At 55.7% G+C, this 12,656-nt stretch overlaps 1 long non-coding RNA gene across 1 annotated transcript; it reads right to left on the bottom strand.

The window, feature by feature from the left end:
* Window positions 1-7,771: 7,771 nt before the first annotated feature.
* LOC143695460 (uncharacterized) lies at window positions 7,772-12,064 on the bottom strand. Its single transcript, XR_013184666.1, has 3 exons — window positions 11,997-12,064; window positions 9,405-9,510; window positions 7,772-8,627 (listed from the first exon to the last, which is right to left on the bottom strand). It is a non-coding gene; the product is annotated as an uncharacterized LOC143695460 (long non-coding RNA).
* Between the last annotated feature and the right edge of the window lie 592 nt (window positions 12,065-12,656).

Genomic DNA, 12,656 nt, shown 5'->3' on the forward strand with positions numbered 1-12,656 from the left:
ATATAATAAATATCATATCATATCATAATTAATTAGCCTTCTGATAAGATGGAGTCAGATGCCTCCTTTCTCCCCTTTGTCAGGGGTGCCTTGTTCCAATACCCTCTCCCCAGGGGGTGCTCCTGCAGCCAGGGGGGACATTTTTCCTGCAGGAAAGCCAGGGTTGGATCCAGCCTGGATCTGCTCAGTGCCTCCCCAGTCCATGTTTACGGATGTGACCTTGGCTGAGCCCAGCAGCACATCACTCCTGACGTGCTCCAAGAGGTGTTTATTTATTTATTCCCTGCCAATGACATGGACTGGTGGTGCCCTCTGAATTCCAAGCAGGTCTCAGCTCTGTGCTCCTGCTCTGGGTGGCTCTGCTGGAGAGCAGGCAGGGGAAGGAGCCCAGGAGCTCCATTTGCAGAGGGAACATCCCTGCCCAGAGCCTCAGTGCAATCCCTGGGTGCTCAGGGTAGTGCTGGCCTTGCACAGGGGTTTGAGGGATGGAACTGGGCTGCCCCATGGTCACAGAGGTCTCCTGATGGAGAAAGTGCTCCAAAGGCCTTGCCATCACCAGAGGGGGAACTGCAGAACACGAGTCCCAGTTGAGTGGAGGTGAAGGGGTGCTCAGGTGAGTGTGAGCCCTGGTGTGCTGACAGGAGCCACTGTCCCAGTGCCACCAACATCTCAGAGCCTTCCCACACCTCTGCTGCATCCAAAAGCAGCCACCTGCTAAAATCCAGGTGGCAAAGCCTCCAGAAAAGCAGCTCTCCAGCACACAGGGCTGAGGGTTTGTCACTCGTCCTGCTGGGCACTCGGTACCCCCAGCTGGGACTGCTGGTCCCACACTCCAAGGACAAGGAGAGCTGGAAGGAATATTGATTTCCTGAAGGGTTATTCCTCCAAATAAACTCTTCCTGCTGGGATCACTGGAAGAGCTACCCTGTGAGCAGGAACACAGGAGGAGAACTGAGTTATAAAAATAGCAAAAACCTTAACACACCCCGTGCTCAGAAGAAAATCAGCTGAGCCCCAAGAGCAGCAAAACCAAGCTGAATTGTACCAAACTCACATCCAAACTCACGTTCAGGGCTCTTCCTGGCTCCCTGGAGCACTCTCCCTTTGCCCAGCAGGGCACAGCAAGCTCCATTCCAACCTCTCCAAGGAATGTGAGTGCTTTTGGCTGGGTTAAAGCCTTGTCCTCAGAGAGTCCTGGCAGCCACAGGGCTGGCCAAGGAACCTCTGTCCATGGACTGCCCACAGGAGCCATAAGGGCTGTGGGGACAGGGGAGAGCAGGTTCAGGGACAGGTCTGGACAGTACCTGGAGCAGGCACCTGGGCAGACCCTGCCTCGTGGTGGGGCTGTCAGGTTTGAGGGAGAACCCAAAAAAGCAGAGCTGCTCCTCACAGAATTATAGAGATCTTCCTAAGGAGTGGAGGAGATGCTAACAAAGCACCCTCCAGCAGAGCACAGGGATGCTGGATGTATAAATATTTCAAGCTGTAAAAGAGGAGGTGTCAAGGAACCCAGCAGGGGGAATGACTGCATGGCACCTCCAGCACCAACCCAAGAATCTCCTTGGCCAGGGTTTGAAGCAATTCTCAGCAGCACTGAAAAGAAAACACCATTTTCCCACCATTTCCCCGTTCTGATTTTGTTTGTGAGAGGGAGAGCGAAGCAGAAAGGGATGGAGGGGGTGGCACTGCATCCCAAATGGAAAGAGCCAGTGGCCACTGCCCAAGTCAAATTCCAACTTTATGACATAATGGGCTTTTTCTAACCAGAGCTTGCTATTAACTCCAGCACTGGCTTAAACCCCTTGGCCTCAGGCACAAGCAAAGCAGAGCTCACACACTGTAAATGTTAATACTGCTTTAGCACTGTAATAAGCTAAAAGGTGGATGCAAGATCTGGCACATTAATTCCTTTTTTCATCTTTTTAGCACATTTCAGGGTAATATGAATAATAAATATTTGAGCTCATGAAGGTTAACGGATGGATAACCCTGGAGACTGGGACTCCCCAGGTAGGAAGGCAGCAGTTCCTTTCCACATGGCAGTGTCTCCAGCAGAGAGCCAGGGAATTTGCCTCCTCCTGAGAAGTCAGAGTTTCTTCTTGGCAGGGAAGTGTTTGACATTAAAACTCGCTGCCCAGCACATTTGTTCACACTTAAATGTTTGGGCTAGGGAATGAGTAGAGGTGAATATTTCCAAGCATCACAGGGCAAACCTGTGCAGAGAGGGAAACCTCCTCCATCCCAGCACTCTGCTCCCATTGAGCAAGAGCCAGATTGGTCAGCAAAGGGCTCTCAGAGCTTTTCAGGCTTTAATTAGGTCCAATTCCTCCTGCAGCCAGATGTGGATTCACTGAGCTGCACCTCCAGAGTTCTGAACTCCAGCTGAGGGAATGTCCTGAGGGCAGAGCACTGCATGGACCTGCCCCAGATGTCACCATCAGCCCCAGGCACCTGGCCTGGCCTTGTTTTGCAGGTATTGGGTCTAAATCACAAGGTTTTGGTGTCTGTGTGGTGATAGCCACACAACACCCTGAGGAGAGCAACAGGGTGAAAAGCTCTGCTGGAGCTGCACAGCACCTCTGGATGACAAAAACATGCAGAACAGGGCTTTGGGAGAAAGTCACACTGCTCTGGCACCCAGTCAGGTGCCACAGGAGTGCCCCAGCTCATCCCAGAGCCATGGGTGAGCTCCCAGGGAAGCAGCCTAGAACAGAGGAGGAAAATCTTCTAATCCCAAACAAGGTCAGGAGAGGAAGGATAGGTCTGGTGACCGAGGGGAGGTTGGATACCCATGCTTGGAGAGCCAACACTGGGACATGAGAATCCCCATTGCTTATCTGTCAACAGAGACCTGGCAGGTAAGAGCACCTGCTGGGAGAAAAGGGCTGAGGATGAACCCGAGTGTGATCCCTTGGGATGGAGGATGTGGGGCTTTCCCAGACTCCATCTCCTCTTGCAGCTTTGTCCTCCTGACCCTCTCAGGGTACAGACACTGCCTGAGGTGCCATGGTGCTGGGAAAGCCCCAATATTCCTGCAGAATTCCTGCTGGAATGCAGGAGGACACTGGGACAGCTGGGGCACAAATCTTCCCATGCAGGACAGTGGGGAAGGGAAGGGAAGGGAAGGGAAGGGAAGGGAAGGGAAGGGAAGGGAAGGGAAGGGAAGGGAAGGGAAGGGAAGGGAAGGGAAGGGAAGGGAAGGGAAGGGAAGGGAAGGGAAGGGGAGGGAAGGGGAGGGAAGGGGAGGGGAGGGGAGGGGAGGGGAGGGGAGGGGAGGGGAGGGGAGGGGAGGGGAGGGGAGGGGAGGGGAGGGAAGGGAAGGGAAGGGAAGGGAAGGGAAGGGAAGGGAAGGGAAGGGAAGGGAAGGGGAGGGAAGGGAAGGGGAGGGAAGGGGAGGCTGTCCTGCCGCGGCAGGCAGTGCGGGAGCTGCAGGAGATGGCGGGGATGGAGATGCTGCATCCCCCCTGAGATCCCTGATCCTCCCATCCCCAGCAGGGCCGCAGGGAGCTGGCACAGGCAGAGATCTCTGGCTCGGTGCTGCTCGGGGGGGACAGGGGACACGGCAGGGACAGGCTGGGGAGCGCTGCTGGGCCGGCGAGCGGAGCCGGGAGGCTTTGGGGTGCCCGCTGCCCATCTCCGGTTCCCTCGGCGGGGAGCAGCCCCCGGGGAGCAGCGGCGGCCGGGGGGGTGGAGAGGCGCTGCCCACCCCTGGCCATGCCCAGCCCCGGCCGTGCCCAGCCCGGGCCGTGCCCGCTCTCATTTGCGCGCTCGCAGCCGCGGCCGCGCATCCTCGCAGCCGGCCCGGGAGGGAGGGAAGGAGGGAAGGAGGGAAGGAGGGGGAGCTGTCCCCGATTTTGGGGTGCGGATGCTGTGCCCGGGCAGCCATCCCCCCGCTCCCTGCTCGCCTCTCGCTCTGCTCGCTGGTGCGTGGCCCCGAGCCCCCCTCCCCGGCGGCCCTTGGGGGATATCAAGGGCAAGGAAGAGAAGGGTTACCTGGAGGAAAGGGTTGCTAAGCAACCCCTCCCCCCCGACCCCCCCCAAAGCACCGCAAACCCAAAACTCGTTCCAGGCCTGCAACCAGATTAGCATATTAATGAGGCTGTAATTTCCCCGGAATTGTCTGCACGTCTATGCCCGCTCACAGCACACTGGCCCAGGAGTTTGCTATGCAAATAAACTGGTTTTACAGGCTGTGGCTTAATTAACTCATCAAGTTCATCTTCCTAACAAAAAAGGCAGACTAACTGCGGATTAATGGACCTGTGTTTGCTCTTCTTTCTCTCCCCCTCTCACCCGCTCCCTCCCGGCGGCTCTGCCTCCCTGCAGCTCCTTCCATCCCCGGCCGCTCCAGCCTCGGTGCTGGGGAGATCCTCCAGCCTCACAAGGAGATAAATCCTGGGAAAAGAGATGGGGAGGGGGGAAAGGAATCTTAACACCGCTTCCAGCAGAGTCGGGGAGGTTTCCTCATCGACTTCAAGGGGAATAAGATGGATCAGGCCTCGAGGATGGTAATTACGCCTTCAGTCGAAGCTGGCAGGTGACCACTTATGAGAAGGAGGTGGCACACGGTGACACTGTCTCTTTAAAATGGTTGTCTCTGCGCGGATCAGGGGTCGGGGATTTTGGGGAGGCGGATTAAGGGAGCGTTTCTAGGGGAGCTCTGGCAATCCTGCTCCTTCCCTCGCCGTGCGGGGTCAGAGCAGGCAGGAGGGATGCTCCCCCTCCTGGGTTAATTAGCGAGGCCCTTCCTGCCTGCGTGCCATGCTCGGAGGCAAGGTGGCTTTTGAAAACCACCCCCAAAAAAAGGTAAATACAAGGATTTGCAGAGTCACTGAGGGAGAGTTCACGCGGCCAAAAGTCTCTATATTCAACAGCAAACCCCTGGGCTGGGGAGCTCCCTTTGAACATCATCATCATCATCATCGTGACTTCACCTGCCCTTGCCCACCTCTCTGGCACCCTCCTCCTTCCCTGGGAAGAAGGAAGGAGCTTCCCGTGTCCCCGGGCCGGGGCTCAGATGTCCCCGCACGGCTCCCACCGAGGCTGGGAGCAGGAGGAGCTGCCTGGGAGCAGCTCAGGGCTCGGCCTGGGGCTGTGTGTGAAGCGGCTCCGGTTGGAGATGAAATGTCTGAGCGGATCTGCTCCCTTTTAATTCCGGCTGCATTGTTAGTTAATTGTAGTTTGACCTCCAGGGAGGTTTTCCACGGCTCAGAAGGTGGCCTGGGATGCTGAATTCAGAGCCTGGGGTGGGAATGGTTGCTTTGCCATTCATAGCGTGGATCGTGGCGGCCCGAGGAGATGCACGGAGCCCTGAGCAGGGCAGAGCCCCGACCCCGGCCAAGGGAGGAGCAGGTAAATATCTGCAGGGAGGGGCTGGGCACGGAGCAGGCTCCTCGTGGAAGTGCCAAGCAAGAGAACAAGAGGAACGGGCAGGGACTGATGCCCAGCAAGTTCCAGCTGAACATGGAAGAGCTTTTTCCTGTGACCAAGCACTGGAGCTGGTTGCCCAGGGAGGCTGTGGAGTGTCCCTCTCTGGGGATATTCCAGAACCATCTGGGCACAGTCCTGTGGCTCTGTGCTGACCCCGTGGCCACCCAGCTCCGGCTCTGGGCTTCCCAGCCGAGGTGGTGCCAGCAGATCTGTGCCCATCACCCTGCAGCCACACTCCCACAGCCCCTCCCTCGCTCTCAGGCCCTCGCTGGAATCTCCCCATGCCTTGGAATGCTGGGGGACACAAGATGGATGATGGATTTTGGACTTAGTTAACAAAAGAGATTTGATAACAGGATGCTTTGGCAAAAGCAAGCGGAACTTTGAAAATTAGACCTGGATTGTAAGAAGATTCAATCAAATGGGTTTATTGGAATAAAAAATCTCATTAAACTTTTTAAGTAAGAGATGTTTTAATATGTATAAGTTTGTGTATGTGATTTTAACTTAATTATTGTAGTATACATTACTAGTCTCCTTAAAACAGTATATAAGTGCTTGTGTTTTACAATGAAAGACACCCATGCAATCCCCCAGATCTTTGAGGGCTGGCAAGGGGCTGGTTTCCAGCCAGCTGAGCTGCAGAGATCTGCTGGCTGCTCCAGGCACCCAGCTCTGCAACTCCTCCTCAGGAAGGAGCTTCACATCTCCCCTGGAACTTTCAGAGCATTGACACTCAGCTGAAGACCATCCCTCTTCCAGCTACAGCTGCTTTAAAATGGATTTAAGTTGAAGCTTTCTTGCTAAATTTGGTTTAGACTGGACAAAGTCCTTGAAAAAAAATCTAACTGTACTCAGAAGCTTCTCTGCATTCACAGGAAAATGGACTGGCTGACCTAAAAGGTCTTTTCCGTCTCTAATTTCTGTGGTTGTGTGATTCATCCTTCTTCTTTGAAAGTGTTTCCTACACGAATCGTCTCGTCAGAGGAAAAAAAAAATATACTAAATACTCTTTTTTCATTTCCTCTGCTCATTGTCAGAGCCTGGGAGAGGTGAGGGCTGTGTCTGCTCCCACATGAACCCAGCAGTGGAAAAGGCAAACCAGGACTCAGCTGAGCAGCAGAGAAGGAAGCTGCTCATGCCAGGTGGGGTAGGAGGAGTCGTGCTGGGGACATCCTTCCTTCCCAGGAGCACAGCTGATCCTCCCTTTGTCAGACCAGGAGAAAACACCGAGCTGGAGAGCAGCAGCCACCACCCCAGGACAGAGGAATGGCCCATCCCAAGAGGGGAGAGGACATCCCCCAGCCTGCTGCTCCCAGGAGACCAAATCACAGCTCCTCAGGGTGCTCCTGCAGCTCAGCATTCTCAACATCCTCCAGCAATTTCTCTCCTTAGAGCTTGCCCAGTTTCCCCTCAATCCTGCAGCAGGAGTTCTAGAGATAGCTGCTTGCAAGAAGCACAGCCTGTTTTAAATCTTGCCCCTGCCACCTGCACCTGAAGGCATGAAATGGGGTTTGGTCCCCATTGCCTGTTTGGGAATTCTGCCAGGGACATCACATAACCTCAGAAAGGAGGCAAAAAACTCCTGAGGTCAGCCAGGACATTCCCCTGGGAATGCCAAGGGCAGCTTTCCATCCTGCATGGGGAGGGAGCTGGGAATTACCACAGGGCAGATCCCTCGTGGCCACCAGGCCCTGCTCAGCCCCATCCCAGCCCCTGAGGCCTCCCCCAGTGCTGTCCCACCCCAGGGAAGTTGTCCCATCCCTGTATCCCTGCTCTGGATTTCTGATACCCCAGTGCTGGGGTTGTCTCCTCTCCCATGGCTCTCAGTGACTCCCTTCTCATGAGGCACAAACTGAAGGCACCAAATTATTCCTATTTTTCCTTTGGATAACGCCTTCCAACCGTGCCCATCAACTGATCATTCCTTTCCCACGTGTTCAGCAGTAGGCACAGGGTGATGTTCCTGGAAAATATCCACTTTCAACTGGTTCCTGCTTTGAAATTTGAGTGTGAGGTTGGCTAGAGGCTCACACCTGGTGGTTTCCAGAAAAACTGGGGACCTGCTGTGTTTTGGGGCTGTCACCCCACTTGAAGCCACCAATCTGATGGGAGACAATGGGGGACTGAGTATTTTGCTGTCCCCAAAACGAGGGGCAGAGGGGAAAGCAGAAGGAACAAACCCCTGCAGGAAGGCAAACTCAGCATCTGATCCTGGCTCACTCTTCAGCGAGGTTTTGCCAGGGATTTGGGGATCAGAGGTGGTTTGAATGATAATTACCCATCTTCAGCTGTCACCCAGGAGGTGTTTGTGTGAGGAATTGTTGTGACCATAATATAGGACTTTCAGCTCCTTTTATTTCGTTGATTTAGTGGATTTTCATTCTCTCTTTTCTTTCATTTTCTGGAAGCACTATAAACCCAAAGTCCTCCAGCATCACCCCTCTCTACAAAATGCAGATTTATTTTTTTTTAAACAAAGACTAAAGCTGAAGTGCTTACAGTCAGGGAATCACCCAAGATTTGAACACTTGCCAGGTACCATTTCCACCCTTAAGAAGTACCAATCCTTTTTCCAGCCGACATTCCAGGACATCGATTTTGTTTTTCTTTTCTCCAACATTGCTGCTACTCCAACAAAAGAGGGAAAATGGGTTTTCTTACACAGAGGAGGCAAATCCAAGAGGTGGAAAGCTGGACCTACACAAGCTGAGCTTTGAAATGAAAATCTGCTCTTTTAGGATTAACGAGGAAAGTGATAAAACAAGGGAACAAATTTCCAGAGGGAGACATCAACCCCTCCTCATCTGGCAGCCCACAAGTTGTGGGGCAGGATGCAAAAATCACCCCCAGCTCCCACTCGGTGGGAGGTCAGACTCCAGGCTCGCTGGGGTCCCTTCTGGCCCTAAAATCTATGAATCTATTGATGCTCTGAGGCTTAAAAAGCAGCAGCTGCTCCTAGGCAGCACCTAGTTCTCATAAGCATTTGGAATAATGGATCCATATTGTGCCAATGCATACTAATGTTAATAATATACATTTGCAGCACACAATGTGATGGCTTTGGAGACACCCAGGTGTCAGATGGAATCAGTGTCACTGCCACACTGTACCAGGACACTGCTGCAGGTCCCTCTTGGCTTCTCCAGAGGGAAGCTTTTGCTTCTTGGAAATTATTGTGTTTGTCCCTTGTGTTTCTGTAGGGGAAAAAAAAAAAAAAAAAAAAAAAAAGAGAATTATAAAGGAATTGTAGCAGGATTGGTGCCTGAGGTTTGCAGGCAGCCAGAGGCTTGCAGAGGGTTTGGATGGGGATGTGAGGGGGAACAAAGAGAGGAGCTGGAGGAGCTGTGCCCAAGGAGCTCAGACGTGCAGCCTCTCCCTCATGCACCAACACAGAGAAACTCAGAGCCAGGGCTGGGGGCTGCTCCCAGCTCTGTCCTGCTGAAGTCTGGAGAAGTTGGACAAAGAATTTGTGAGCCAGAGACCTGAGCCTGGTTTAACCCCCCTCAGCTTCCAAGGCAAAGGGACAATGGCCTCTTTGGCTGTGCTTTGGGGTCCTGGGGGCTCGGGAGGAGCAGGCTCCCCCCTCCAGCCCCACTCCCTGCACACCCACCAAGTGGAGAGGAGCACTCTGGGGTGTCAGGGGAAGCTTTGGGTGCTTTGTGGGGGTTTAGAGCCTGTGTGGAACACCTTCACATCCACATGAATACACACAGACACCTCGTCCTCTCATAATTAGCATCAGCCTGGCCTAAAATCCCTGCCAAACTCCCCTGTTGTGCTGATATGAGCCCTCATGGGAAGCTGCCCATTTCTTTATGGGAATTCAGGAGAGCAGCACTGCACCCAGCAAGTCCTCAACTGTTTAATGCTCATTATTCAATTGTCCAATGCTTCCCAGTGCTTGGAACAAGGGGATTTTGTCATCACGCAGGCACTGCAAGGGTTAAGGCTGCCCCTGCCTCGGGACTCACCCAGGCTGGGCTGATCCTTGGCCATCCCTGTCTCCCTTTGTGAGGAGTTACTTCCAATGGAGAAGCTAAACCTGTGTTCTTCTCCTGATGGTTGTTTTTCTTCTTGCTATTAAAAAATAATTTAATAATTAAAAAAAAACCTATCAGAAATATTAAAAGAAAAAAAAAATGGAAGAAACCAACAGCTTCCCATGTCCCCAGAGACTCTGATCCCCTCTAAACCCTGCACAGCCCCACAGATTACCCTGCTTCTGGATCCTCTGTCTTCCAGACACCCTGGGAAGCCCAGGATACCCAGATATCATCGGGATACCCCCTGAATCAGAGCGGGTGGAGCCGTTTTTGTGGTCCTGATTGCGATTAAGGGAGGCAGGGGTGCATTTCCAGCGAGGACTTGCCAGGAGATGGGAGCAGGGCTGGAGGAGAGGGGGATGCAGGAGGGAGAAAGCAGCGTGGCCCTGCGCCCAGGTGACAGTGACAGTCCGAGCACACCCAGCACGGCTGCACATCAGGCAGCTGATGAGGTTAGAGAGGTCCCGGGCCGCTTTCCCGTTCCCTGAGGCCATGGAGGAATTATCCCATCCCTGCCCAACACCAGGCATCCCCCGCGCCGTGAAAGCGCTGCTGGAGCCACCTAGGCCGAACTCCGAGCCCCATCCCCGGGGCCAGGACACCCCCAGAGAGGGCTCTGTCCCCTGGCCTGCACGGAGAGACACAAAGCTCATCCCCGACATAAACCATGGGGCACAGGGATGGTGCGGCTCCCCGGAGCTGGGGACGTCACAGAAGGCAGGGCCACGGCCATGGGTGCTGCGGGGGGAACGTGCGTGTGCAAGGCTTGTTTTGGTGTGTAACAGGGATGGGGAGAGAGGATTTGGGCTGCGAGTGTGAGCAGGGGCCGCGCACACGCGCGGAGGAATGCGGGGATGTACGGGGCGGGCGGGGAAGGGAGGGGAGATGCGGGAGAGGCTGAGGAGGACAAAAAGCTCTGCGGGCGGCCAGGGGGACACCCCCAGCCCCAGCCCAGGGGGGGACACCCCGCAGGCGGCCCCTGCTCGCTGTGCTTCGGGCGGGCGAGCGTGCAAGGACAGGAGCGTTCGCACAAATGCCCGAGCGTCGCCTCTCCGTGACACTCGCGGCTTCGTTCTCGCCGTGAGCTCCCCCCCACCCTGCGCTGGCACTCGGCGTTTTGGGGTCGTTTTTCATCGTTTTTAAAGTGAAAACAAAAAAACAAAACCCGCGCTGAGATCCCGCCTGTCCCAACGGATCCTGGGGTCCTGGGCAGCGCAGCCCCCTCCCCTCGGGATGAAGGAGTGGGGGGCATCGCGGGGGTCCGGTGGGTGTCTGATAATTCTATGGAGGTGTTCCCCAAATTTCCAGTCTTTCTGTGGGAGAAGGGAAACGGGGAGTGAGAGAAAAACAGAGAGTGGCAGAGAGATCGGAAGGGAATGTGTGTGAAATGAGAGGGGAAAACGAAAAATAGAGCAGCAGAGGGTGTGGGAAGAGAGAAAGGAGGGGAGAGAAAGGGAGGAAGAATCGAGAGAGGAAAAGAGAAAGAATTGAGGGAAGAAAAAGGAAAGGAGGCAAATAAAAACAAAAAGAAATTGAGGGAAAACGGCGGGAAGAACAAAAGGAAACAGGAAAAATAAAATGAGAAAAACACAGGGAAAATGTGAGAGAAATAGGTGGGAAAAGAAAAATAACAACAACAAAAAAAAAAGAAATAAAAGAGAAAAACAGGGAAAACCACAGAAAAACAGAGAAATACAGAAAACCAGGAAAAATAAAGAAAACGGGGAGAAAATAAAGAAGAAAAAAGGAAAACCAACCAAGGGGGGAAAAAAAGAAAAGCAAAGACGGGAAGATCGAGGTGGAGAGCACGAAGGCGATGGGGAATGGGGCAGGGTGCGGGGCAGCCGTGCCCGGTGCCCGCGGGACGAGGCGAGGGCCAGGGCCGGGCCCGGCGAGGTTCAGCACCCTGGAGAGCTCCCGGGGACACCGGGGACACCGAGCGGGACGCGGCGGGACCGCGGTCCCAGCAGGGCTCCCCATGCCGGGGCTCAGCCCTGCTGAAAGCATCGCTGCCACCTCCGTCCTGCCGCGGGGCTCCTCTGCCACTTGGGACGTGCAAGGCAAGGAGCGGCATCCCTGCTCCGCTTTCCCCCTGCAGAGCGCCCCGAGCCCCTCCCGCGGAGCTGCTCCCCCTCCTTTGCCGGCATCCTTCGCTCTGCGTGGCGTCTGTCCCCCGGTGTGCCCCCCCTGTGTCCCCCTGTTTGTCCCCGGTGTGCCCCCGCTGTGTCCCCCGTGTCGCGCCCCCCATCCCGCCCGCAGGTGCGGCCCCAGCTCTTCCCCTCCCGTTGCCCAAACAACCCCAGGGGAGGGAGGAGGACCCCGAGGGGCGCAGCCTCAGGGGGTCACCGCACGCCCCGACAGCTTTGGGGGTCCCGTGTGCGGGGTGAGACCCCCGCCAGTGCCCTGCTCAGCCACGACCCCCGACGGGAGCACCGGGGCTCCGTCCCTGCCCTTCCCTTCCCTTCCCTTCCCCGTGTGCCCCCCGAACCCCCCCGCTCCCAGGGCGGGCTCCCCACGCACCGGGCTCGCTCCGTCCCGCCGCTGCTGCGCGGAGCTCCGCGGTTGCCGCCGGCTTTTCTCATGCAGATTCCCTCTTTCACACCTCCCAAACAAAAGCAAACGGGGGCATCGCCTCGCCGTGTCAACACACACGCTCATTAGCGGGGAGGCGGCGGGGGGAGCGGCTGGGAACGGCTCGAGCAGCCCCTCCGGGGGGGCGGTCGCATCGACGGGAGGTTGGAGCGGGCCGGGGATCACCCGAGGAAATTTGGAGCGAGTTCTTTGCCGCATGCCCCTCAAGTCACTAAGTTTCCCAAGGTGTGCGTTTGCCCGTCTCCGGCTCGTTTCTGTCAGCGCAGGCTGCTCACGGCCGGGCTGTGCCCACCCGCGGCTCCGCGCAGAGCGGGACCCCAGCCAGGGCCGGCTTAGCCCCGGGGAAGCGTCGGGGCGGTGGGAATGGGGGTCCCGGCATCGTGCTGCAGCCAGGAGGGGCTGGGGGTGCAATTAAAGCTTCGCCAATTACCGCAACCCGCGGGGAAAAAAAAAAGGACTGGTTAAAATGGCTGTGGAGAAGGATGGGGGATGTAGAAAGGTCGAGGGGAGCAGGGCAAAACAGCACCTGGCTCGGTCCTGGCTGCCCCCAGAGCCGGGAGCAGCAGCCCCGGCCGGGGTCCCGCGGGT

The sequence above is a fragment of the Agelaius phoeniceus genome, chromosome 18 (genome assembly GCF_051311805.1).
Source record: "Agelaius phoeniceus isolate bAgePho1 chromosome 18, bAgePho1.hap1, whole genome shotgun sequence".
Lineage (NCBI taxonomy): Eukaryota > Metazoa > Chordata > Aves > Passeriformes > Icteridae > Agelaius > Agelaius phoeniceus.